Source organism: Orbicella faveolata, unplaced genomic scaffold (assembly GCF_042242905.1).
Source record: "Orbicella faveolata isolate gen_17 unplaced genomic scaffold, um_ofav_v1 contig_40, whole genome shotgun sequence".
NCBI lineage: Eukaryota > Metazoa > Cnidaria > Anthozoa > Scleractinia > Merulinidae > Orbicella > Orbicella faveolata.
Window position 1 is genome coordinate 1 of NW_028301570.1, and position 23326 is coordinate 23326.

Sequence of the window (23326 nt, forward strand, 5' to 3'; positions counted from 1 at the left end):
TCCAATGGTCAGTCATCAAAGCCACATTCAAGAGATTGCCTCCAGTGTGCTGCTCAGTGTTGCAGTGCTGTAATCAAACAAGAAAATCTTCTAATATGCTGTCAACTTGCTGCAAAAATAATTCCAAAAAAAAAAGACAACATTTTGAAAACAGAGGGATCAATGATGTGGAGGCGTATGGAAATCTTCTCTGAAGAGTCCAGTCCAAAATGGCTCCAAAAGTCTACAACACGGCGTATTCCCAGGTGGTCACCCAGCCAGGTACTGACGCCGCCCAACAGGACTTGACTTCGGTGATCGGACGAGAACCGGTACGTTCCCTGTGGTGTGGTCGTAGACGAAAGAAACAACTCAAACCTTGCCCAATTGCTTGGACTCTCTTTTAAGTCTCTTAGAAGGAAGGCCTTTAATTGCTGTTGTCATGAATTTCCAATTACGTCTCGGCTACTTAACCCAGAGATTCCAAAGCCAGCTAAGACTTCAAATCACAAAAGGGCGATTCTCCAATGGTCAGTCATCAAAGCCACATTCAAGAGATTGCCTCCAGTGTGCTGCTCAGTGTTGCAGTGCTGTAATCAAACAAGAAAATCTTCTAATATGCTGTCAACTTGCTGGAAAAATAATTCCAAAAAAAAAAAGACAACATTTTGAAAACAGAGGGATCAATGATGTGGAGGCGTATGGAAATCTTCTCTGAAGAGTCCAGTCCCAAAATGGCTCCAAAAGTCTACAACACGGCGTATTCCCAGGTGGTCACCCAGCCAGGTACTGACGCCGCCCAACAGGACTTGACTTCGGTGATCGGACGAGAACCGGTACGTTCCCTGTGGTGTGGTCGTAGACGAAAGAAACAACTCAAACCTTGCCCAATTGCTTGGACTCTCTTTTAAGTCTCTTAGAAGGAAGGCCTTTAATTGCTGTTGTCATGAATTTCCAATTACGTCTCGGCTACTTAACCCAGAGATTCCAAAGCCAGCTAAGACTTCAAATCACAAAAGGGCGATTCTCCAATGGTCAGTCATCAAAGCCACATTCAAGAGATTGCCTCCAGTGTGCTGCTCAGTGTTGCAGTGCTGTAATCAAACAAGAAAATCTTCTAATATGCTGTCAACTTGCTGGAAAAATAATTCCAAAAAAAAAGACAACATTTTGAAAACAGAGGGATCAATGATGTGGAGGCGTATGGAAATCTTCTCTGAAGAGTCCAGTCCCAAAATGGCTCCAAAAGTCTACAACACGGCGTATTCCCAGGTGGTCACCCAGCCAGGTACTGACGCCGCCCAACAGGACTTGACTTCGGTGATCGGACGAGAACCGGTACGTTCCCTGTGGTGTGGTCGTAGACGAAAGAAACAACTCAAACCTTGCCCAATTGCTTGGACTCTCTTTTAAGTCTCTTAGAAGGAAGGCCTTTAATTGCTGTTGTCATGAATTTCCAATTACGTCTCGGCTACTTAACCCAGAGATTCCAAAGCCAGCTAAGACTTCAAATCACAAAAGGGCGATTCTCCAATGGTCAGTCATCAAAGCCACATTCAAGAGATTGCCTCCAGTGTGCTGCTCAGTGTTGCAGTGCTGTAATCAAACAAGAAAATCTTCTAATATGCTGTCAACTTGCTGGAAAAATAATTCCAAAAAAAAAAAGACAACATTTTGAAAACAGAGGGATCAATGATGTGGAGGCGTATGGAAATCTTCTCTGAAGAGTCCAGTCCCAAAATGGCTCCAAAAGTCTACAACACGGCGTATTCCCAGGTGGTCACCCAGCCAGGTACTGACGCCGCCCAACAGGACTTGACTTCGGTGATCGGACGAGAACCGGTACGTTCCCTGTGGTGTGGTCGTAGACGAAAGAAACAACTCAAACCTTGCCCAATTGCTTGGACTCTCTTTTAAGTCTCTTAGAAGGAAGGCCTTTAATTGCTGTTGTCATGAATTTCCAATTACGTCTCGGCTACTTAACCCAGAGATTCCAAAGCCAGCTAAGACTTCAAATCACAAAAGGGCGATTCTCCAATGGTCAGTCATCAAAGCCACATTCAAGAGATTGCCTCCAGTGTGCTGCTCAGTGTTGCAGTGCTGTAATCAAACAAGAAAATCTTCTAATATGCTGTCAACTTGCTGCAAAAATAATTCCAAAAAAAAAAGACAACATTTTGAAAACAGAGGGATCAATGATGTGGAGGCGTATGGAAATCTTCTCTGAAGAGTCCAGTCCCAAAATGGCTCCAAAAGTCTACAACACGGCGTATTCCCAGGTGGTCACCCAGCCAGGTACTGACGCCGCCCAACAGGACTTGACTTCGGTCATCGGACGAGAACCGGTACGTTCCCTGTGGTGTGGTCGTAGACGAAAGAAACAACTCAAACCTTGCCCAATTGCTTGGACTCTCTTTTAAGTCTCTTAGAAGGAAGGCCTTTAATTGCTGTTGTCATGAATTTCCAATTACGTCTCGGCTACTTAACCCAGAGATTCCAAAGCCAGCTAAGACTTCAAATCACAAAAGGGCGATTCTCCAATGGTCAGTCATCAAAGCCACATTCAAGAGATTGCCTCCAGTGTGCTGCTCAGTGTTGCAGTGCTGTAATCAAACAAGAAAATCTTCTAATATGCTGTCAACTTGCTGGAAAAATAATTCCAAAAAAAAAAAGACAACATTTTGAAAACAGAGGGATCAATGATGTGGAGGCGTATGGAAATCTTCTCTGAAGAGTCCAGTCCCAAAATGGCTCCAAAAGTCTACAACACGGCGTATTCCCAGGTGGTCACCCAGCCAGGTACTGACGCCGCCCAACAGGACTTGACTTCGGTGATCGGACGAGAACCGGTACGTTCCCTGTGGTGTGGTCGTAGACGAAAGAAACAACTCAAACCTTGCCCAATTGCTTGGACTCTCTTTTAAGTCTCTTAGAAGGAAGGCCTTTAATTGCTGTTGTCATGAATTTCCAATTACGTCTCGGCTACTTAACCCAGAGATTCCAAAGCCAGCTAAGACTTCAAATCACAAAAGGGCGATTCTCCAATGGTCAGTCATCAAAGCCACATTCAAGAGATTGCCTCCAGTGTGCTGCTCAGTGTTGCAGTGCTGTAATCAAACAAGAAAATCTTCTAATATGCTGTCAACTTGCTGCAAAAATAATTCCAAAAAAAAAAGACAACATTTTGAAAACAGAGGGATCAATGATGTGGAGGCGTATGGAAATCTTCTCTGAAGAGTCCAGTCCCAAAATGGCTCCAAAAGTCTACAACACGGCGTATTCCCAGGTGGTCACCCAGCCAGGTACTGACGCCGCCCAACAGGACTTGACTTCGGTGATCGGACGAGAACCGGTACGTTCCCTGTGGTGTGGTCGTAGACGAAAGAAACAACTCAAACCTTGCCCAATTGCTTGGACTCTCTTTTAAGTCTCTTAGAAGGAAGGCCTTTAATTGCTGTTGTCATGAATTTCCAATTACGTCTCGGCTACTTAACCCAGAGATTCCAAAGCCAGCTAAGACTTCAAATCACAAAAGGGCGATTCTCCAATGGTCAGTCATCAAAGCCACATTCAAGAGATTGCCTCCAGTGTGCTGCTCAGTGTTGCAGTGCTGTAATCAAACAAGAAAATCTTCTAATATGCTGTCAACTTGCTGGAAAAATAATTCCAAAAAAAAAAAGACAACATTTTGAAAACAGAGGGATCAATGATGTGGAGGCGTATGGAAATCTTCTCTGAAGAGTCCAGTCCCAAAATGGCTCCAAAAGTCTACAACACGGCGTATTCCCAGGTGGTCACCCAGCCAGGTACTGACGCCGCCAACAGGACTTGACTTCGGTGATCGGACGAGAACCGGTACGTTCCCTGTGGTGTGGTCGTAGACGAAAGAAACAACTCAAACCTTGCCCAATTGCTTGGACTCTCTTTTAAGTCTCTTAGAAGGAAGGCCTTTAATTGCTGTTGTCATGAATTTCCAATTACGTCTCGGCTACTTAACCCAGAGATTCCAAAGCCAGCTAAGACTTCAAATCACAAAAGGGCGATTCTCCAATGGTCAGTCATCAAAGCCACATTCTAAGAGATTGCCTCCAGTGTGCTGCTCAGTGTTGCAGTGCTGTAATCAAACAAGAAAATCTTCTAATATGCTGTCAACTTGCTGGAAAAATAATTCCAAAAAAAAAAGACAACATTTTGAAAACAGAGGGATCAATGATGTGGAGGCGTATGGAAATCTTCTCTGAAGAGTCCAGTCCCAAAATGGCTCCAAAAGTCTACAACACGGCGTATTCCCAGGTGGTCACCCAGCCAGGTACTGACGCCGCCCAACAGGACTTGACTTCGGTGATCGGACGAGAACCGGTACGTTCCCTGTGGTGTGGTCGTAGACGAAAGAAACAACTCAAACCTTGCCCAATTGCTTGGACTCTCTTTTAAGTCTCTTAGAAGGAAGGCCTTTAATTGCTGTTGTCATGAATTTCCAATTACGTCTCGGCTACTTAACCCAGAGATTCCAAAGCCAGCTAAGACTTCAAATCACAAAAGGGCGATTCTCCAATGGTCAGTCATCAAAGCCACATTCAAGAGATTGCCTCCAGTGTGCTGCTCAGTGTTGCAGTGCTGTAATCAAACAAGAAAATCTTCTAATATGCTGTCAACTTGCTGGAAAAATAATTCCAAAAAAAAAAGACAACATTTTGAAAACAGAGGGATCAATGATGTGGAGGCGTATGGAAATCTTCTCTGAAGAGTCCAGTCCCAAAATGGCTCCAAAAGTCTACAACACGGCGTATTCCCAGGTGGTCACCCAGCCAGGTACTGACGCCGCCCAACAGGACTTGACTTCGGTGATCGGACGAGAACCGGTACGTTCCCTGTGGTGTGGTCGTAGACGAAAGAAACAACTCAAACCTTGCCCAATTGCTTGGACTCTCTTTTAAGTCTCTTAGAAGGAAGGCCTTTAATTGCTGTTGTCATGAATTTCCAATTACGTCTCGGCTACTTAACCCAGAGATTCCAAAGCCAGCTAAGACTTCAAATCACAAAAGGGCGATTCTCCAATGGTCAGTCATCAAAGCCACATTCAAGAGATTGCCTCCAGTGTGCTGCTCAGTGTTGCAGTGCTGTAATCAAACAAGAAAATCTTCTAATATGCTGTCAACTTGCTGGAAAAATAATTCCAAAAAAAAAAGACAACATTTTGAAAACAGAGGGATCAATGATGTGGAGGCGTATGGAAATCTTCTCTGAAGAGTCCAGTCCCAAAATGGCTCCAAAAGTCTACAACACGGCGTATTCCCAGGTGGTCACCCAGCCAGGTACTGACGCCGCCCAACAGGACTTGACTTCGGTGATCGGACGAGAACCGGTACGTTCCCTGTGGTGTGGTCGTAGACGAAAGAAACAACTCAAACCTTGCCCAATTGCTTGGACTCTCTTTTAAGTCTCTTAGAAGGAAGGCCTTTAATTGCTGTTGTCATGAATTTCCAATTACGTCTCGGCTACTTAACCCAGAGATTCCAAAGCCAGCTAAGACTTCAAATCACAAAAGGGCGATTCTCCAATGGTCAGTCATCAAAGCCACATTCAAGAGATTGCCTCCAGTGTGCTGCTCAGTGTTGCAGTGCTGTAATCAAACAAGAAAATCTTCTAATATGCTGTCAACTTGCTGGAAAAATAATTCCAAAAAAAAAAGACAACATTTTGAAAACAGAGGGATCAATGATGTGGAGGCGTATGGAAATCTTCTCTGAAGAGTCCAGTCCCAAAATGGCTCCAAAAGTCTACAACACGGCGTATTCCCAGGTGGTCACCCAGCCAGGTACTGACGCCGCCCAACAGGACTTGACTTCGGTGATCGGACGAGAACCGGTACGTTCCCTGTGGTGTGGTCGTAGACGAAAGAAACAACTCAAACCTTGCCCAATTGCTTGGACTCTCTTTTAAGTCTCTTAGAAGGAAGGCCTTTAATTGCTGTTGTCATGAATTTCCAATTACGTCTCGGCTACTTAACCCAGAGATTCCAAAGCCAGCTAAGACTTCAAATCACAAAAGGGCGATTCTCCAATGGTCAGTCATCAAAGCCACATTCAAGAGATTGCCTCCAGTGTGCTGCTCAGTGTTGCAGTGCTGTAATCAAACAAGAAATTCTTCTAATATGCTGTCAACTTGCTGGAAAAATAATTCCAAAAAAAAAAGACAACATTTTGAAAACAGAGGGATCAATGATGTGGAGGCGTATGGAAATCTTCTCTGAAGAGTCCAGTCCCAAAATGGCTCCAAAAGTCTACAACACGGCGTATTCCCAGGTGGTCACCCAGCCAGGTACTGACGCCGCCCAACAGGACTTGACTTCGGTGATCGGACGAGAACCGGTACGTTCCCTGTGGTGTGGTCGTAGACGAAAGAAACAACTCAAACCTTGCCCAATTGCTTGGACTCTCTTTTAAGTCTCTTAGAAGGAAGGCCTTTAATTGCTGTTGTCATGAATTTCCAATTACGTCTCGGCTACTTAACCCAGAGATTCCAAAGCCAGCTAAGACTTCAAATCACAAAAGGGCGATTCTCCAATGGTCAGTCATCAAAGCCACATTCAAGAGATTGCCTCCAGTGTGCTGCTCAGTGTTGCAGTGCTGTAATCAAACAAGAAAATCTTCTAATATGCTGTCAACTTGCTGCAAAAATAATTCCAAAAAAAAAAGACAACATTTTGAAAACAGAGGGATCAATGATGTGGAGGCGTATGGAAATCTTCTCTGAAGAGTCCAGTCCCAAAATGGCTCCAAAAGTCTACAACACGGCGTATTCCCAGGTGGTCACCCAGCCAGGTACTGACGCCGCCCAACAGGACTTGACTTCGGTGATCGGACGAGAACCGGTACGTTCCCTGTGGTGTGGTCGTAGACGAAAGAAACAACTCAAACCTTGCCCAATTGCTTGGACTCTCTTTTAAGTCTCTTAGAAGGAAGGCCTTTAATTGCTGTTGTCATGAATTTCCAATTACGTCTCGGCTACTTAACCCAGAGATTCCAAAGCCAGCTAAGACTTCAAATCACAAAAGGGCGATTCTCCAATGGTCAGTCATCAAAGCCACATTCAAGAGATTGCCTCCAGTGTGCTGCTCAGTGTTGCAGTGCTGTAATCAAACAAGAAAATCTTCTAATATGCTGTCAACTTGCTGCAAAAATAATTCCAAAAAAAAAAGACAACATTTTGAAAACAGAGGGATCAATGATGTGGAGGCGTATGGAAATCTTCTCTGAAGAGTCCAGTCCCAAAATGGCTCCAAAAGTCTACAACACGGCGTATTCCCAGGTGGTCACCCAGCCAGGTACTGACGCCGCCCAACAGGACTTGACTTCGGTGATCGGACGAGAACCGGTACGTTCCCTGTGGTGTGGTCGTAGACGAAAGAAACAACTCAAACCTTGCCCAATTGCTTGGACTCTCTTTTAAGTCTCTTAGAAGGAAGGCCTTTAATTGCTGTTGTCATGAATTTCCAATTACGTCTCGGCTACTTAACCCAGAGATTCCAAAGCCAGCTAAGACTTCAAATCACAAAAGGGCGATTCTCCAATGGTCAGTCATCAAAGCCACATTCAAGAGATTGCCTCCAGTGTGCTGCTCAGTGTTGCAGTGCTGTAATCAAACAAGAAAATCTTCTAATATGCTGTCAACTTGCTGGAAAAATAATTCCAAAAAAAAAAGACAACATTTTGAAAACAGAGGGATCAATGATGTGGAGGCGTATGGAAATCTTCTCTGAAGAGTCCAGTCCCAAAATGGCTCCAAAAGTCTACAACACGGCGTATTCCCAGGTGGTCACCCAGCCAGGTACTGACGCCGCCCAACAGGACTTGACTTCGGTGATCGGACGAGAACCGGTACGTTCCCTGTGGTGTGGTCGTAGACGAAAGAAACAACTCAAACCTTGCCCAATTGCTTGGACTCTCTTTTAAGTCTCTTAGAAGGAAGGCCTTTAATTGCTGTTGTCATGAATTTCCAATTACGTCTCGGCTACTTAACCCAGAGATTCCAAAGCCAGCTAAGACTTCAAATCACAAAAGGGCGATTCTCCAATGGTCAGTCATCAAAGCCACATTCAAGAGATTGCCTCCAGTGTGCTGCTCAGTGTTGCAGTGCTGTAATCAAACAAGAAAATCTTCTAATATGCTGTCAACTTGCTGCAAAAATAATTCCAAAAAAAAAAGACAACATTTTGAAAACAGAGGGATCAATGATGTGGAGGCGTATGGAAATCTTCTCTGAAGAGTCCAGTCCCAAAATGGCTCCAAAAGTCTACAACACGGCGTATTCCCAGGTGGTCACCCAGCCAGGTACTGACGCCGCCCAACAGGACTTGACTTCGGTCATCGGACGAGAACCGGTACGTTCCCTGTGGTGTGGTCGTAGACGAAAGAAACAACTCAAACCTTGCCCAATTGCTTGGACTCTCTTTTAAGTCTCTTAGAAGGAAGGCCTTTAATTGCTGTTGTCATGAATTTCCAATTACGTCTCGGCTACTTAACCCAGAGATTCCAAAGCCAGCTAAGACTTCAAATCACAAAAGGGCGATTCTCCAATGGTCAGTCATCAAAGCCACATTCAAGAGATTGCCTCCAGTGTGCTGCTCAGTGTTGCAGTGCTGTAATCAAACAAGAAAATCTTCTAATATGCTGTCAACTTGCTGGAAAAATAATTCCAAAAAAAAAAAGACAACATTTTGAAAACAGAGGGATCAATGATGTGGAGGCGTATGGAAATCTTCTCTGAAGAGTCCAGTCCCAAAATGGCTCCAAAAGTCTACAACACGGCGTATTCCCAGGTGGTCACCCAGCCAGGTACTGACGCCGCCCAACAGGACTTGACTTCGGTGATCGGACGAGAACCGGTACGTTCCCTGTGGTGTGGTCGTAGACGAAAGAAACAACTCAAACCTTGCCCAATTGCTTGGACTCTCTTTTAAGTCTCTTAGAAGGAAGGCCTTTAATTGCTGTTGTCATGAATTTCCAATTACGTCTCGGCTACTTAACCCAGAGATTCCAAAGCCAGCTAAGACTTCAAATCACAAAAGGGCGATTCTCCAATGGTCAGTCATCAAAGCCACATTCAAGAGATTGCCTCCAGTGTGCTGCTCAGTGTTGCAGTGCTGTAATCAAACAAGAAAATCTTCTAATATGCTGTCAACTTGCTGGAAAAATAATTCCAAAAAAAAAAAGACAACATTTTGAAAACAGAGGGATCAATGATGTGGAGGCGTATGGAAATCTTCTCTGAAGAGTCCAGTCCCAAAATGGCTCCAAAAGTCTACAACACGGCGTATTCCCAGGTGGTCACCCAGCCAGGTACTGACGCCGCCCAACAGGACTTGACTTCGGTGATCGGACGAGAACCGGTACGTTCCCTGTGGTGTGGTCGTAGACGAAAGAAACAACTCAAACCTTGCCCAATTGCTTGGACTCTCTTTTAAGTCTCTTAGAAGGAAGGCCTTTAATTGCTGTTGTCATGAATTTCCAATTACGTCTCGGCTACTTAACCCAGAGATTCCAAAGCCAGCTAAGACTTCAAATCACAAAAGGGCGATTCTCCAATGGTCAGTCATCAAAGCCACATTCAAGAGATTGCCTCCAGTGTGCTGCTCAGTGTTGCAGTGCTGTAATCAAACAAGAAAATCTTCTAATATGCTGTCAACTTGCTGGAAAAATAATTCCAAAAAAAAAAGACAACATTTTGAAAACAGAGGGATCAATGATGTGGAGGCGTATGGAAATCTTCTCTGAAGAGTCCAGTCCCAAAATGGCTCCAAAAGTCTACAACACGGCGTATTCCCAGGTGGTCACCCAGCCAGGTACTGACGCCGCCCAACAGGACTTGACTTCGGTGATCGGACGAGAACCGGTACGTTCCCTGTGGTGTGGTCGTAGACGAAAGAAACAACTCAAACCTTGCCCAATTGCTTGGACTCTCTTTTAAGTCTCTTAGAAGGAAGGCCTTTAATTGCTGTTGTCATGAATTTCCAATTACGTCTCGGCTACTTAACCCAGAGATTCCAAAGCCAGCTAAGACTTCAAATCACAAAAGGGCGATTCTCCAATGGTCAGTCATCAAAGCCACATTCAAGAGATTGCCTCCAGTGTGCTGCTCAGTGTTGCAGTGCTGTAATCAAACAAGAAAATCTTCTAATATGCTGTCAACTTGCTGGAAAAATAATTCCAAAAAAAAAAAGACAACATTTTGAAAACAGAGGGATCAATGATGTGGAGGCGTATGGAAATCTTCTCTGAAGAGTCCAGTCCCAAAATGGCTCCAAAAGTCTACAACACGGCGTATTCCCAGGTGGTCACCCAGCCAGGTACTGACGCCGCCCAACAGGACTTGACTTCGGTCATCGGACGAGAACCGGTACGTTCCCTGTGGTGTGGTCGTAGACGAAAGAAACAACTCAAACCTTGCCCAATTGCTTGGACTCTCTTTTAAGTCTCTTAGAAGGAAGGCCTTTAATTGCTGTTGTCATGAATTTCCAATTACGTCTCGGCTACTTAACCCAGAGATTCCAAAGCCAGCTAAGACTTCAAATCACAAAAGGGCGATTCTCCAATGGTCAGTCATCAAAGCCACATTCAAGAGATTGCCTCCAGTGTGCTGCTCAGTGTTGCAGTGCTGTAATCAAACAAGAAAATCTTCTAATATGCTGTCAACTTGCTGGAAAAATAATTCCAAAAAAAAAAAGACAACATTTTGAAAACAGAGGGATCAATGATGTGGAGGCGTATGGAAATCTTCTCTGAAGAGTCCAGTCCCAAAATGGCTCCAAAAGTCTACAACACGGCGTATTCCCAGGTGGTCACCCAGCCAGGTACTGACGCCGCCCAACAGGACTTGACTTCGGTGATCGGACGAGAACCGGTACGTTCCCTGTGGTGTGGTCGTAGACGAAAGAAACAACTCAAACCTTGCCCAATTGCTTGGACTCTCTTTTAAGTCTCTTAGAAGGAAGGCCTTTAATTGCTGTTGTCATGAATTTCCAATTACGTCTCGGCTACTTAACCCAGAGATTCCAAAGCCAGCTAAGACTTCAAATCACAAAAGGGCGATTCTCCAATGGTCAGTCATCAAAGCCACATTCAAGAGATTGCCTCCAGTGTGCTGCTCAGTGTTGCAGTGCTGTAATCAAACAAGAAAATCTTCTAATATGCTGTCAACTTGCTGCAAAAATAATTCCAAAAAAAAAAAGACAACATTTTGAAAACAGAGGGATCAATGATGTGGAGGCGTATGGAAATCTTCTCTGAAGAGTCCAGTCCCAAAATGGCTCCAAAAGTCTACAACACGGCGTATTCCCAGGTGGTCACCCAGCCAGGTACTGACGCCGCCCAACAGGACTTGACTTCGGTCATCGGACGAGAACCGGTACGTTCCCTGTGGTGTGGTCGTAGACGAAAGAAACAACTCAAACCTTGCCCAATTGCTTGGACTCTCTTTTAAGTCTCTTAGAAGGAAGGCCTTTAATTGCTGTTGTCATGAATTTCCAATTACGTCTCGGCTACTTAACCCAGAGATTCCAAAGCCAGCTAAGACTTCAAATCACAAAAGGGCGATTCTCCAATGGTCAGTCATCAAAGCCACATTCAAGAGATTGCCTCCAGTGTGCTGCTCAGTGTTGCAGTGCTGTAATCAAACAAGAAAATCTTCTAATATGCTGTCAACTTGCTGCAAAAATAATTCCAAAAAAAAAAGACAACATTTTGAAAACAGAGGGATCAATGATGTGGAGGCGTATGGAAATCTTCTCTGAAGAGTCCAGTCCCAAAATGGCTCCAAAAGTCTACAACACGGCGTATTCCCAGGTGGTCACCCAGCCAGGTACTGACGCCGCCCAACAGGACTTGACTTCGGTCATCGGACGAGAACCGGTACGTTCCCTGTGGTGTGGTCGTAGACGAAAGAAACAACTCAAACCTTGCCCAATTGCTTGGACTCTCTTTTAAGTCTCTTAGAAGGAAGGCCTTTAATTGCTGTTGTCATGAATTTCCAATTACGTCTCGGCTACTTAACCCAGAGATTCCAAAGCCAGCTAAGACTTCAAATCACAAAAGGGCGATTCTCCAATGGTCAGTCATCAAAGCCACATTCAAGAGATTGCCTCCAGTGTGCTGCTCAGTGTTGCAGTGCTGTAATCAAACAAGAAAATCTTCTAATATGCTGTCAACTTGCTGGAAAAATAATTCCAAAAAAAAAAAGACAACATTTTGAAAACAGAGGGATCAATGATGTGGAGGCGTATGGAAATCTTCTCTGAAGAGTCCAGTCCCAAAATGGCTCCAAAAGTCTACAACACGGCGTATTCCCAGGTGGTCACCCAGCCAGGTACTGACGCCGCCCAACAGGACTTGACTTCGGTGATCGGACGAGAACCGGTACGTTCCCTGTGGTGTGGTCGTAGACGAAAGAAACAACTCAAACCTTGCCCAATTGCTTGGACTCTCTTTTAAGTCTCTTAGAAGGAAGGCCTTTAATTGCTGTTGTCATGAATTTCCAATTACGTCTCGGCTACTTAACCCAGAGATTCCAAAGCCAGCTAAGACTTCAAATCACAAAAGGGCGATTCTCCAATGGTCAGTCATCAAAGCCACATTCAAGAGATTGCCTCCAGTGTGCTGCTCAGTGTTGCAGTGCTGTAATCAAACAAGAAAATCTTCTAATATGCTGTCAACTTGCTGGAAAAATAATTCCAAAAAAAAAAAGACAACATTTTGAAAACAGAGGGATCAATGATGTGGAGGCGTATGGAAATCTTCTCTGAAGAGTCCAGTCCCAAAATGGCTCCAAAAGTCTACAACACGGCGTATTCCCAGGTGGTCACCCAGCCAGGTACTGACGCCGCCCAACAGGACTTGACTTCGGTGATCGGACGAGAACCGGTACGTTCCCTGTGGTGTGGTCGTAGACGAAAGAAACAACTCAAACCTTGCCCAATTGCTTGGACTCTCTTTTAAGTCTCTTAGAAGGAAGGCCTTTAATTGCTGTTGTCATGAATTTCCAATTACGTCTCGGCTACTTAACCCAGAGATTCCAAAGCCAGCTAAGACTTCAAATCACAAAAGGGCGATTCTCCAATGGTCAGTCATCAAAGCCACATTCAAGAGATTGCCTCCAGTGTGCTGCTCAGTGTTGCAGTGCTGTAATCAAACAAGAAAATCTTCTAATATGCTGTCAACTTGCTGGAAAAATAATTCCAAAAAAAAAAAGACAACATTTTGAAAACAGAGGGATCAATGATGTGGAGGCGTATGGAAATCTTCTCTGAAGAGTCCAGTCCCAAAATGGCTCCAAAAGTCTACAACACGGCGTATTCCCAGGTGGTCACCCAGCCAGGTACTGACGCCGCCCAACAGGACTTGACTTCGGTCATCGGACGAGAACCGGTACGTTCCCTGTGGTGTGGTCGTAGACGAAAGAAACAACTCAAACCTTGCCCAATTGCTTGGACTCTCTTTTAAGTCTCTTAGAAGGAAGGCCTTTAATTGCTGTTGTCATGAATTTCCAATTACGTCTCGGCTACTTAACCCAGAGATTCCAAAGCCAGCTAAGACTTCAAATCACAAAAGGGCGATTCTCCAATGGTCAGTCATCAAAGCCACATTCAAGAGATTGCCTCCAGTGTGCTGCTCAGTGTTGCAGTGCTGTAATCAAACAAGAAAATCTTCTAATATGCTGTCAACTTGCTGGAAAAATAATTCCAAAAAAAAAAGACAACATTTTGAAAACAGAGGGATCAATGATGTGGAGGCGTATGGAAATCTTCTCTGAAGAGTCCAGTCCCAAAATGGCTCCAAAAGTCTACAACACGGCGTATTCCCAGGTGGTCACCCAGCCAGGTACTGACGCCGCCCAACAGGACTTGACTTCGGTGATCGGACGAGAACCGGTACGTTCCCTGTGGTGTGGTCGTAGACGAAAGAAACAACTCAAACCTTGCCCAATTGCTTGGACTCTCTTTTAAGTCTCTTAGAAGGAAGGCCTTTAATTGCTGTTGTCATGAATTTCCAATTACGTCTCGGCTACTTAACCCAGAGATTCCAAAGCCAGCTAAGACTTCAAATCACAAAAGGGCGATTCTCCAATGGTCAGTCATCAAAGCCACATTCAAGAGATTGCCTCCAGTGTGCTGCTCAGTGTTGCAGTGCTGTAATCAAACAAGAAAATCTTCTAATATGCTGTCAACTTGCTGCAAAAATAATTCCAAAAAAAAAAGACAACATTTTGAAAACAGAGGGATCAATGATGTGGAGGCGTATGGAAATCTTCTCTGAAGAGTCCAGTCCCAAAATGGCTCCAAAAGTCTACAACACGGCGTATTCCCAGGTGGTCACCCAGCCAGGTACTGACGCCGCCCAACAGGACTTGACTTCGGTGATCGGACGAGAACCGGTACGTTCCCTGTGGTGTGGTCGTAGACGAAAGAAACAACTCAAACCTTGCCCAATTGCTTGGACTCTCTTTTAAGTCTCTTAGAAGGAAGGCCTTTAATTGCTGTTGTCATGAATTTCCAATTACGTCTCGGCTACTTAACCCAGAGATTCCAAAGCCAGCTAAGACTTCAAATCACAAAAGGGCGATTCTCCAATGGTCAGTCATCAAAGCCACATTCAAGAGATTGCCTCCAGTGTGCTGCTCAGTGTTGCAGTGCTGTAATCAAACAAGAAAATCTTCTAATATGCTGTCAACTTGCTGGAAAAATAATTCCAAAAAAAAAAAGACAACATTTTGAAAACAGAGGGATCAATGATGTGGAGGCGTATGGAAATCTTCTCTGAAGAGTCCAGTCCCAAAATGGCTCCAAAAGTCTACAACACGGCGTATTCCCAGGTGGTCACCCAGCCAGGTACTGACGCCGCCCAACAGGACTTGACTTCGGTGATCGGACGAGAACCGGTACGTTCCCTGTGGTGTGGTCGTAGACGAAAGAAACAACTCAAACCTTGCCCAATTGCTTGGACTCTCTTTTAAGTCTCTTAGAAGGAAGGCCTTTAATTGCTGTTGTCATGAATTTCCAATTACGTCTCGGCTACTTAACCCAGAGATTCCAAAGCCAGCTAAGACTTCAAATCACAAAAGGGCGATTCTCCAATGGTCAGTCATCAAAGCCACATTCAAGAGATTGCCTCCAGTGTGCTGCTCAGTGTTGCAGTGCTGTAATCAAACAAGAAAATCTTCTAATATGCTGTCAACTTGCTGGAAAAATAATTCCAAAAAAAAAAGACAACATTTTGAAAACAGAGGGATCAATGATGTGGAGGCGTATGGAAATCTTCTCTGAAGAGTCCAGTCCCAAAATGGCTCCAAAAGTCTACAACACGGCGTATTCCCAGGTGGTCACCCAGCCAGGTACTGACGCCGCCCAACAGGACTTGACTTCGGTCATCGGACGAGAACCGGTACGTTCCCTGTGGTGTGGTCGTAGACGAAAGAAACAACTCAAACCTTGCCCAATTGCTTGGACTCTCTTTTAAGTCTCTTAGAAGGAAGGCCTTTAATTGCTGTTGTCATGAATTTCCAATTACGTCTCGGCTACTTAACCCAGAGATTCCAAAGCCAGCTAAGACTTCAAATCACAAAAGGGCGATTCTCCAATGGTCAGTCATCAAAGCCACATTCAAGAGATTGCCTCCAGTGTGCTGCTCAGTGTTGCAGTGCTGTAATCAAACAAGAAAATCTTCTAATATGCTGTCAACTTGCTGGAAAAATAATTCCAAAAAAAAAAAGACAACATTTTGAAAACAGAGGGATCAATGATGTGGAGGCGTATGGAAATCTTCTCTGAAGAGTCCAGTCCCAAAATGGCTCCAAAAGTCTACAACACGGCGTATTCCCAGGTGGTCACCCAGCCAGGTACTGACGCCGCCCAACAGGACTTGACTTCGGTGATCGGACGAGAACCGGTACGTTCCCTGTGGTGTGGTCGTAGACGAAAGAAACAACTCAAACCTTGCCCAATTGCTTGGACTCTCTTTTAAGTCTCTTAGAAGGAAGGCCTTTAATTGCTGTTGTCATGAATTTCCAATTACGTCTCGGCTACTTAACCCAGAGATTCCAAAGCCAGCTAAGACTTCAAATCACAAAAGGGCGATTCTCCAATGGTCAGTCATCAAAGCCACATTCAAGAGATTGCCTCCAGTGTGCTGCTCAGTGTTGCAGTGCTGTAATCAAACAAGAAAATCTTCTAATATGCTGTCAACTTGCTGGAAAAATAATTCCAAAAAAAAAAGACAACATTTTGAAAACAGAGGGATCAATGATGTGGAGGCGTATGGAAATCTTCTCTGAAGAGTCCAGTCCCAAAATGGCTCCAAAAGTCTACAACACGGCGTATTCCCAGGTGGTCACCCAGCCAGGTACTGACGCCGCCCAACAGGACTTGACTTCGGTCATCGGACGAGAACCGGTACGTTCCCTGTGGTGTGGTCGTAGACGAAAGAAACAACTCAAACCTTGCCCAATTGCTTGGACTCTCTTTTAAGTCTCTTAGAAGGAAGGCCTTTAATTGCTGTTGTCATGAATTTCCAATTACGTCTCGGCTACTTAACCCAGAGATTCCAAAGCCAGCTAAGACTTCAAATCACAAAAGGGCGATTCTCCAATGGTCAGTCATCAAAGCCACATTCAAGAGATTGCCTCCAGTGTGCTGCTCAGTGTTGCAGTGCTGTAATCAAACAAGAAAATCTTCTAATATGCTGTCAACTTGCTGGAAAAATAATTCCAAAAAAAAAGACAACATTTTGAAAACAGAGGGATCAATGATGTGGAGGCGTATGGAAATCTTCTCTGAAGAGTCCAGTCCCAAAATGGCTCCAAAAGTCTACAACACGGCGTATTCCCAGGTGGTCACCCAGCCAGGTACTGACGCCGCCCAACAGGACTTGACTTCGGTGATCGGACGAGAACCGGTACGTTCCCTGTGGTGTGGTCGTAGACGAAAGAAACAACTCAAACCTTGCCCAATTGCTTGGACTCTCTTTTAAGTCTCTTAGAAGGAAGGCCTTTAATTGCTGTTGTCATGAATTTCCAATTACGTCTCGGCTACTTAACCCAGAGATTCCAAAGCCAGCTAAGACTTCAAATCACAAAAGGGCGATTCTCCAATGGTCAGTCATCAAAGCCACATTCAAGAGATTGCCTCCAGTGTGCTGCTCAGTGTTGCAGTGCTGTAATCAAACAAGAAAATCTTCTAATATGCTGTCAACTTGCTGCAAAAATAATTCCAAAAAAAAAAGACAACATTTTGAAAACAGAGGGATCAATGATGTGGAGGCGTATGGAAATCTTCTCTGAAGAGTCCAGTCCCAAAATGGCTCCAAAAGTCTACAACACGGCGTATTCCCAGGTGGTCACCCAGCCAGGTACTGACGCCGCCCAACAGGACTTGACTTCGGTCATCGGACGAGAACCGGTACGTTCCCTGTGGTGTGGTCGTAGACGAAAGAAACAACTCAAACCTTGCCCAATTGCTTGGACTCTCTTTTAAGTCTCTTAGAAGGAAGGCCTTTAATTGCTGTTGTCATGAATTTCCAATTACGTCTCGGCTACTTAACCCAGAGATTCCAAAGCCAGCTAAGACTTCAAATCACAAAAGGGCGATTCTCCAATGGTCAGTCATCAAAGCCACATTCAAGAGATTGCCTCCAGTGTGCTGCTCAGTGTTGCAGTGCTGTAATCAAACAAGAAAATCTTCTAATATGCTGTCAACTTGCTGCAAAAATAATTCCAAAAAAAAAAGACAACATTTTGAAAACAGAGGGATCAATGATGTGGAGGCGTATGGAAATCTTCTCTGAAGAGTCCAGTCCCAAAATGGCTCCAAAAGTCTACAACACGGCGTATTCCCAGGTGGTCACCCAGCCAGGTACTGACGCCGCCCAACAGGACTTGACTTCGGTCATCGGACGAGAACCGGTACGTTCCCTGTGGTGTGGTCGTAGACGAAAGAAACAACTCAAACCTTGCCCAATTGCTTGGACTCTCTTTTAAGTCTCTTAGAAGGAAGGCCTTTAATTGCTGTTGTCATGAATTTCCAATTACGTCTCGGCTACTTAACCCAGAGATTCCAAAGCCAGCTAAGACTTCAAATCACAAAAGGGCGATTCTCCAATGGTCAGTCATCAAAGCCACATTCAAGAGATTGCCTCCAGTGTGCTGCTCAGTGTTGCAGTGCTGTAATCAAACAAGAAAATCTTCTAATATGCTGTCAACTTGCTGGAAAAATAATTCCAAAAAAAAAAGACAACATTTTGAAAACAGAGGGATCAATGATGTGGAGGCGTATGGAAATCTTCTCTGAAGAGTCCAGTCCCAAAATGGCTCCAAAAGTCTACAACACGGCGTATTCCCAGGTGGTCACCCAGCCAGGTACTGACGCCGCCCAACAGGACTTGACTTCGGTCATCGGACGAGAACCGGTACGTTCCCTGTGGTGTGGTCGTAGACGAAAGAAACAACTCAAACCTTGCCCAATTGCTTGGACTCTCTTTTAAGTCTCTTAGAAGGAAGGCCTTTAATTGCTGTTGTCATGAATTTCCAATTACGTCTCGGCTACTTAACCCAGAGATTCCAAAGCCAGCTAAGACTTCAAATCACAAAAGGGCGATTCTCCAATGGTCAGTCATCAAAGCCACATTCAAGAGATTGCCTCCAGTGTGCTGCTCAGTGTTGCAGTGCTGTAATCAAACAAGAAAATCTTCTAATATGCTGTCAACTTGCTGGAAAAATAATTCCAAAAAAAAAAGACAACATTTTGAAAACAGAGGGATCAATGATGTGGAGGCGTATGGAAATCTTCTCTGAAGAGTCCAGTCCCAAAATGGCTCCAAAAGTCTACAACACGGCGTATTCCCAGGTGGTCACCCAGCCAGGTACTGACGCCGCCCAACAGGACTTGACTTCGGTCATCGGACGAGAACCGGTACGTTCCCTGTGGTGTGGTCGTAGACGAAAGAAACAACTCAAACCTTGCCCAATTGCTTGGACTCTCTTTTAAGTCTCTTAGAAGGAAGGCCTTTAATTGCTGTTGTCATGAATTTCCAATTACGTCTCGGCTACTTAACCCAGAGATTCCAAAGCCAGCTAAGACTTCAAATCACAAAAGGGCGATTCTCCAATGGTCAGTCATCAAAGCCACATTCAAGAGATTGCCTCCAGTGTGCTGCTCAGTGTTGCAGTGCTGTAATCAAACAAGAAAATCTTCTAATATGCTGTCAACTTGCTGCAAAAATAATTCCAAAAAAAAAAGACAACATTTTGAAAACAGAGGGATCAATGATGTGGAGGCGTATGGAAATCTTCTCTGAAGAGTCCAGTCCCAAAATGGCTCCAAAAGTCTACAACACGGCGTATTCCCAGGTGGTCACCCAGCCAGGTACTGACGCCGCCCAACAGGACTTGACTTCGGTGATCGGACGAGAACCGGTACGTTCCCTGTGGTGTGGTCATAGACGAAAGAAACAACTCAAACCTTGCCCAATTGCTTGGACTCTCTTTTAAGTCTCTTAGAAGGAAGGCCTTTAATTGCTGTTGTCATGAATTTCCAATTACGTCTCGGCTACTTAACCCAGAGATTCCAAAGCCAGCTAAGACTTCAAATCACAAAAGGGCGATTCTCCAATGGTCAGTCATCAAAGCCACATTCAAGAGATTGCCTCCAGTGTGCTGCTCAGTGTTGCAGTGCTGTAATCAAACAAGAAAATCTTCTAATATGCTGTCAACTTGCTGGAAAAATAATTCCAAAAAAAAAGACAACATTTTGAAAACAGAGGGATCAATGATGTGGAGGCGTATGGAAATCTTCTCTGAAGAGTCCAGTCCCAAAATGGCTCCAAAAGTCTACAACACGGCGTATTCCCAGGTGGTCACCCAGCCAGGTACTGACGCCGCCCAACAGGACTTGACTTCGGTCATCGGACGAGAACCGGTACGTTCCCTGTGGTGTGGTCGTAGACGAAAGAAACAACTCAAACCTTGCCCAATTGCTTGGACTCTCTTTTAAGTCTCTTAGAAGGAAGGCCTTTAATTGCTGTTGTCATGAATTTCCAATTACGTCTCGGCTACTTAACCCAGAGATTCCAAAGCCAGCTAAGACTTCAAATCACAAAAGGGCGATTCTCCAATGGTCAGTCATCAAAGCCACATTCAAGAGATTGCCTCCAGTGTGCTGCTCAGTGTTGCAGTGCTGTAATCAAGCAAGAAAATCTTCTAATATGCTGTCAACTTGCTGGAAAAATAATTCCAAAAAAAAAAGACAACATTTTGAAAACAGAGGGATCAATGATGTGGAGGCGTATGGAAATCTTCTCTGAAGAGTCCAGTCCCAAAATGGCTCCAAAAGTCTACAACACGGCGTATTCCCAGGTGGTCACCCAGCCAGGTACTGACGCCGCCCAACAGGACTTGACTTCGGTCATCGGACGAGAACCGGTACGTTCCCTGTGGTGTGGTCGTAGACGAAAGAAACAACTCAAACCTTGCCCAATTGCTTGGACTCTCTTTTAAGTCTCTTAGAAGGAAGGCCTTTAATTGCTGTTGTCATGAATTTCCAATTACGTCTCGGCTACTTAACCCAGAGATTCCAAAGCCAGCTAAGACTTCAAATCACAAAAGGGCGATTCTCCAATGGTCAGTCATCAAAGCCACATTCAAGAGATTGCCTCCAGTGTGCTGCTCAGTGTTGCAGTGCTGTAATCAAACAAGAAAATCTTCTAATATGCTGTCAACTTGCTGGAAAAATAATTCCAAAAAAAAAAGACAACATTTTGAAAACAGAGGGATCAATGATGTGGAGGCGTATGGAAATCTTCTCTGAAGAGTCCAGTCCCAAAATGGCTCCAAAAGTCTACAACACGGCGTATTCCCAGGTGGTCACCCAGCCAGGTACTGACGCCGCCCAACAGGACTTGACTTCGGTCATCGGACGAGAACCGGTACGTTCCCTGTGGTGTGGTCGTAGACGAAAGAAACAACTCAAACCTTGCCCAATTGCTTGGACTCTCTTTTAAGTCTCTTAGAAGGAAGGCCTTTAATTGCTGTTGTCATGAATTTCCAATTACGTCTCGGCTACTTAACCCAGAGATTCCAAAGCCAGCTAAGACTTCAAATCACAAAAGGGCGATTCTCCAATGGTCAGTCATCAAAGCCACATTCAAGAGATTGCCTCCAGTGTGCTGCTCAGTGTTGCAGTGCTGTAATCAAACAAGAAAATCTTCTAATATGCTGTCAACTTGCTGGAAAAATAATTCCAAAAAAAAAAGACAACATTTTGAAAACAGAGGGATCAATGATGTGGAGGCGTATGGAAATCTTCTCTGAAGAGTCCAGTCCCAAAATGGCTCCAAAAGTCTACAACACGGCGTATTCCCAGGTGGTCACCCAGCCAGGTACTGACGCCGCCCAACAGGACTTGACTTCGGTCATCGGACGAGAACCGGTACGTTCCCTGTGGTGTGGTCGTAGACGAAAGAAACAACTCAAACCTTGCCCAATTGCTTGGACTCTCTTTTAAGTCTCTTAGAAGGAAGGCCTTTAATTGCTGTTGTCATGAATTTCCAATTACGTCTCGGCTACTTAACCCAGAGATTCCAAAGCCAGCTAAGACTTCAAATCACAAAAGGGCGATTCTCCAATGGTCAGTCATCAAAGCCACATTCAAGAGATTGCCTCCAGTGTGCTGCTCAGTGTTGCAGTGCTGTAATCAAACAAGAAAATCTTCTAATATGCTGTCAACTTGCTGCAAAAATAATTCCAAAAAAAAAAGACAACATTTTGAAAACAGAGGGATCAATGATGTGGAGGCGTATGGAAATCTTCTCTGAAGAGTCCAGTCCCAAAATGGCTCCAAAAGTCTACAACACGGCGTATTCCCAGGTGGTCACCCAGCCAGGTACTGACGCCGCCCAACAGGACTTGACTTCGGTCATCGGACGAGAACCGGTACGTTCCCTGTGGTGTGGTCGTAGACGAAAGAAACAACTCAAACCTTGCCCAATTGCTTGGACTCTCTTTTAAGTCTCTTAGAAGGAAGGCCTTTAATTGCTGTTGTCATGAATTTCCAATTACGTCTCGGCTACTTAACCCAGAGATTCCAAAGCCAGCTAAGACTTCAAATCACAAAAGGGCGATTCTCCAATGGTCAGTCATCAAAGCCACATTCAAGAGATTGCCTCCAGTGTGCTGCTCAGTGTTGCAGTGCTGTAATCAAACAAGAAAATCTTCTAATATGCTGTCAACTTGCTGGAAAAATAATTCCAAAAAAAAAAGACAACATTTTGAAAACAGAGGGATCAATGATGTGGAGGCGTATGGAAATCTTCTCTGAAGAGTCCAGTCCCAAAATGGCTCCAAAAGTCTACAACACGGCGTATTCCCAGGTGGTCACCCAGCCAGGTACTGACGCCGCCCAACAGGACTTGACTTCGGTCATCGGACGAGAACCGGTACGTTCCCTGTGGTGTGGTCGTAGACGAAAGAAACAACTCAAACCTTGCCCAATTGCTTGGACTCTCTTTTAAGTCTCTTAGAAGGAAGGCCTTTAATTGCTGTTGTCATGAATTTCCAATTACGTCTCGGCTACTTAACCCAGAGATTCCAAAGCCAGCTAAGACTTCAAATCACAAAAGGGCGATTCTCCAATGGTCAGTCATCAAAGCCACATTCAAGAGATTGCCTCCAGTGTGCTGCTCAGTGTTGCAGTGCTGTAATCAAACAAGAAAATCTTCTAATATGCTGTCAACTTGCTGCAAAAATAATTCCAAAAAAAAAAGACAACATTTTGAAAACAGAGGGATCAATGATGTGGAGGCGTATGGAAATCTTCTCTGAAGAGTCCAGTCCCAAAATGGCTCCAAAAGTCTACAACACGGCGTATTCCCAGGTGGTCACCCAGCCAGGTACTGACGCCGCCCAACAGGACTTGACTTCGGTCATCGGACGAGAACCGGTACGTTCCCTGTGGTGTGGTCGTAGACGAAAGAAACAACTCAAACCTTGCCCAATTGCTTGGACTCTCTTTTAAGTCTCTTAGAAGGAAGGCCTTTAATTGCTGTTGTCATGAATTTCCAATTACGTCTCGGCTACTTAACCCAGAGATTCCAAAGCCAGCTAAGACTTCAAATCACAAAAGGGCGATTCTCCAATGGTCAGTCATCAAAGCCACATTCAAGAGATTGCCTCCAGTGTGCTGCTCAGTGTTGCAGTGCTGTAATCAAACAAGAAAATCTTCTAATATGCTGTCAACTTGCTGGAAAAATAATTCCAAAAAAAAAAGACAACATTTTGAAAACAGAGGGATCAATGATGTGGAGGCGTA

The 23326-nt window shown here is 44.7% G+C and overlaps 26 non-coding genes and 20 pseudogenes across 26 annotated transcripts; all 46 read right to left on the bottom strand.

Annotated features, from left to right (window-relative positions):
- Positions 1 to 220: 220 nt before the first annotated feature.
- On the bottom strand, positions 221 to 339 carry LOC149099971 (5S ribosomal RNA). The gene has a single exon (XR_016203290.1). It is a non-coding gene; the product is annotated as a 5S ribosomal RNA (ribosomal RNA).
- Positions 340 to 724: 385 nt separating this feature from the next.
- On the bottom strand, positions 725 to 843 carry LOC149099972 (5S ribosomal RNA). The gene has a single exon (XR_016203369.1). It is a non-coding gene; the product is annotated as a 5S ribosomal RNA (ribosomal RNA).
- Positions 844 to 1226: 383 nt separating this feature from the next.
- LOC149099973 (5S ribosomal RNA) lies at positions 1227 to 1345 on the bottom strand. Its single transcript, XR_016203380.1, has one exon. It is a non-coding gene; the product is annotated as a 5S ribosomal RNA (ribosomal RNA).
- A 385-nt stretch (positions 1346 to 1730) lies between these two features.
- Positions 1731 to 1849, bottom strand: LOC149099974 (5S ribosomal RNA). The gene has a single exon (XR_016203391.1). It is a non-coding gene; the product is annotated as a 5S ribosomal RNA (ribosomal RNA).
- Positions 1850 to 2233: 384 nt separating this feature from the next.
- LOC149099975 (5S ribosomal RNA) lies at positions 2234 to 2352 on the bottom strand (annotated as a pseudogene).
- Positions 2353 to 2737: 385 nt separating this feature from the next.
- On the bottom strand, positions 2738 to 2856 carry LOC149099976 (5S ribosomal RNA). The gene has a single exon (XR_016203402.1). It is a non-coding gene; the product is annotated as a 5S ribosomal RNA (ribosomal RNA).
- Positions 2857 to 3240: 384 nt separating this feature from the next.
- Positions 3241 to 3359, bottom strand: LOC149099977 (5S ribosomal RNA). Its single transcript, XR_016203296.1, has one exon. It is a non-coding gene; the product is annotated as a 5S ribosomal RNA (ribosomal RNA).
- Positions 3360 to 3744: 385 nt separating this feature from the next.
- LOC149099978 (5S ribosomal RNA) lies at positions 3745 to 3862 on the bottom strand (annotated as a pseudogene).
- A 385-nt stretch (positions 3863 to 4247) lies between these two features.
- Positions 4248 to 4366, bottom strand: LOC149099979 (5S ribosomal RNA). The gene has a single exon (XR_016203307.1). It is a non-coding gene; the product is annotated as a 5S ribosomal RNA (ribosomal RNA).
- Positions 4367 to 4750: 384 nt separating this feature from the next.
- On the bottom strand, positions 4751 to 4869 carry LOC149099980 (5S ribosomal RNA). Its single transcript, XR_016203318.1, has one exon. It is a non-coding gene; the product is annotated as a 5S ribosomal RNA (ribosomal RNA).
- A 384-nt stretch (positions 4870 to 5253) lies between these two features.
- LOC149099981 (5S ribosomal RNA) lies at positions 5254 to 5372 on the bottom strand. The gene has a single exon (XR_016203329.1). It is a non-coding gene; the product is annotated as a 5S ribosomal RNA (ribosomal RNA).
- A 384-nt stretch (positions 5373 to 5756) lies between these two features.
- LOC149099982 (5S ribosomal RNA) lies at positions 5757 to 5875 on the bottom strand. The gene has a single exon (XR_016203340.1). It is a non-coding gene; the product is annotated as a 5S ribosomal RNA (ribosomal RNA).
- A 384-nt stretch (positions 5876 to 6259) lies between these two features.
- Positions 6260 to 6378, bottom strand: LOC149099983 (5S ribosomal RNA). The gene has a single exon (XR_016203351.1). It is a non-coding gene; the product is annotated as a 5S ribosomal RNA (ribosomal RNA).
- Positions 6379 to 6762: 384 nt separating this feature from the next.
- Positions 6763 to 6881, bottom strand: LOC149099984 (5S ribosomal RNA). Its single transcript, XR_016203362.1, has one exon. It is a non-coding gene; the product is annotated as a 5S ribosomal RNA (ribosomal RNA).
- Positions 6882 to 7265: 384 nt separating this feature from the next.
- Positions 7266 to 7384, bottom strand: LOC149099985 (5S ribosomal RNA). Its single transcript, XR_016203366.1, has one exon. It is a non-coding gene; the product is annotated as a 5S ribosomal RNA (ribosomal RNA).
- Positions 7385 to 7768: 384 nt separating this feature from the next.
- LOC149099986 (5S ribosomal RNA) lies at positions 7769 to 7887 on the bottom strand. Its single transcript, XR_016203367.1, has one exon. It is a non-coding gene; the product is annotated as a 5S ribosomal RNA (ribosomal RNA).
- Positions 7888 to 8271: 384 nt separating this feature from the next.
- LOC149099987 (5S ribosomal RNA) lies at positions 8272 to 8390 on the bottom strand (annotated as a pseudogene).
- Positions 8391 to 8775: 385 nt separating this feature from the next.
- LOC149099988 (5S ribosomal RNA) lies at positions 8776 to 8894 on the bottom strand. The gene has a single exon (XR_016203368.1). It is a non-coding gene; the product is annotated as a 5S ribosomal RNA (ribosomal RNA).
- A 385-nt stretch (positions 8895 to 9279) lies between these two features.
- On the bottom strand, positions 9280 to 9398 carry LOC149099989 (5S ribosomal RNA). The gene has a single exon (XR_016203370.1). It is a non-coding gene; the product is annotated as a 5S ribosomal RNA (ribosomal RNA).
- Positions 9399 to 9782: 384 nt separating this feature from the next.
- LOC149099990 (5S ribosomal RNA) lies at positions 9783 to 9901 on the bottom strand. Its single transcript, XR_016203371.1, has one exon. It is a non-coding gene; the product is annotated as a 5S ribosomal RNA (ribosomal RNA).
- A 385-nt stretch (positions 9902 to 10286) lies between these two features.
- LOC149099991 (5S ribosomal RNA) lies at positions 10287 to 10405 on the bottom strand (annotated as a pseudogene).
- Positions 10406 to 10790: 385 nt separating this feature from the next.
- LOC149099992 (5S ribosomal RNA) lies at positions 10791 to 10909 on the bottom strand. Its single transcript, XR_016203372.1, has one exon. It is a non-coding gene; the product is annotated as a 5S ribosomal RNA (ribosomal RNA).
- A 385-nt stretch (positions 10910 to 11294) lies between these two features.
- LOC149099993 (5S ribosomal RNA) lies at positions 11295 to 11413 on the bottom strand (annotated as a pseudogene).
- Positions 11414 to 11797: 384 nt separating this feature from the next.
- Positions 11798 to 11916, bottom strand: LOC149099994 (5S ribosomal RNA; annotated as a pseudogene).
- A 385-nt stretch (positions 11917 to 12301) lies between these two features.
- On the bottom strand, positions 12302 to 12420 carry LOC149099995 (5S ribosomal RNA). Its single transcript, XR_016203373.1, has one exon. It is a non-coding gene; the product is annotated as a 5S ribosomal RNA (ribosomal RNA).
- A 385-nt stretch (positions 12421 to 12805) lies between these two features.
- Positions 12806 to 12924, bottom strand: LOC149099996 (5S ribosomal RNA). The gene has a single exon (XR_016203374.1). It is a non-coding gene; the product is annotated as a 5S ribosomal RNA (ribosomal RNA).
- Positions 12925 to 13309: 385 nt separating this feature from the next.
- On the bottom strand, positions 13310 to 13428 carry LOC149099997 (5S ribosomal RNA; annotated as a pseudogene).
- A 384-nt stretch (positions 13429 to 13812) lies between these two features.
- LOC149099998 (5S ribosomal RNA) lies at positions 13813 to 13931 on the bottom strand. The gene has a single exon (XR_016203375.1). It is a non-coding gene; the product is annotated as a 5S ribosomal RNA (ribosomal RNA).
- Positions 13932 to 14315: 384 nt separating this feature from the next.
- On the bottom strand, positions 14316 to 14434 carry LOC149099999 (5S ribosomal RNA). The gene has a single exon (XR_016203376.1). It is a non-coding gene; the product is annotated as a 5S ribosomal RNA (ribosomal RNA).
- A 385-nt stretch (positions 14435 to 14819) lies between these two features.
- LOC149100000 (5S ribosomal RNA) lies at positions 14820 to 14938 on the bottom strand. The gene has a single exon (XR_016203377.1). It is a non-coding gene; the product is annotated as a 5S ribosomal RNA (ribosomal RNA).
- Positions 14939 to 15322: 384 nt separating this feature from the next.
- On the bottom strand, positions 15323 to 15441 carry LOC149100001 (5S ribosomal RNA; annotated as a pseudogene).
- A 385-nt stretch (positions 15442 to 15826) lies between these two features.
- On the bottom strand, positions 15827 to 15945 carry LOC149100002 (5S ribosomal RNA). Its single transcript, XR_016203378.1, has one exon. It is a non-coding gene; the product is annotated as a 5S ribosomal RNA (ribosomal RNA).
- A 384-nt stretch (positions 15946 to 16329) lies between these two features.
- LOC149100003 (5S ribosomal RNA) lies at positions 16330 to 16448 on the bottom strand (annotated as a pseudogene).
- Positions 16449 to 16831: 383 nt separating this feature from the next.
- LOC149100004 (5S ribosomal RNA) lies at positions 16832 to 16950 on the bottom strand. Its single transcript, XR_016203379.1, has one exon. It is a non-coding gene; the product is annotated as a 5S ribosomal RNA (ribosomal RNA).
- A 384-nt stretch (positions 16951 to 17334) lies between these two features.
- On the bottom strand, positions 17335 to 17453 carry LOC149100005 (5S ribosomal RNA; annotated as a pseudogene).
- A 384-nt stretch (positions 17454 to 17837) lies between these two features.
- Positions 17838 to 17956, bottom strand: LOC149100006 (5S ribosomal RNA; annotated as a pseudogene).
- Positions 17957 to 18340: 384 nt separating this feature from the next.
- On the bottom strand, positions 18341 to 18459 carry LOC149100007 (5S ribosomal RNA; annotated as a pseudogene).
- A 384-nt stretch (positions 18460 to 18843) lies between these two features.
- Positions 18844 to 18962, bottom strand: LOC149100008 (5S ribosomal RNA; annotated as a pseudogene).
- A 384-nt stretch (positions 18963 to 19346) lies between these two features.
- LOC149100009 (5S ribosomal RNA) lies at positions 19347 to 19465 on the bottom strand. Its single transcript, XR_016203365.1, has one exon. It is a non-coding gene; the product is annotated as a 5S ribosomal RNA (ribosomal RNA).
- A 383-nt stretch (positions 19466 to 19848) lies between these two features.
- On the bottom strand, positions 19849 to 19967 carry LOC149100010 (5S ribosomal RNA; annotated as a pseudogene).
- Positions 19968 to 20351: 384 nt separating this feature from the next.
- Positions 20352 to 20470, bottom strand: LOC149100011 (5S ribosomal RNA; annotated as a pseudogene).
- A 384-nt stretch (positions 20471 to 20854) lies between these two features.
- LOC149100012 (5S ribosomal RNA) lies at positions 20855 to 20973 on the bottom strand (annotated as a pseudogene).
- A 384-nt stretch (positions 20974 to 21357) lies between these two features.
- On the bottom strand, positions 21358 to 21476 carry LOC149100013 (5S ribosomal RNA; annotated as a pseudogene).
- A 384-nt stretch (positions 21477 to 21860) lies between these two features.
- On the bottom strand, positions 21861 to 21979 carry LOC149100014 (5S ribosomal RNA; annotated as a pseudogene).
- Positions 21980 to 22363: 384 nt separating this feature from the next.
- Positions 22364 to 22482, bottom strand: LOC149100015 (5S ribosomal RNA; annotated as a pseudogene).
- A 384-nt stretch (positions 22483 to 22866) lies between these two features.
- Positions 22867 to 22985, bottom strand: LOC149100016 (5S ribosomal RNA; annotated as a pseudogene).
- Positions 22986 to 23326: the final 341 nt, after the last annotated feature.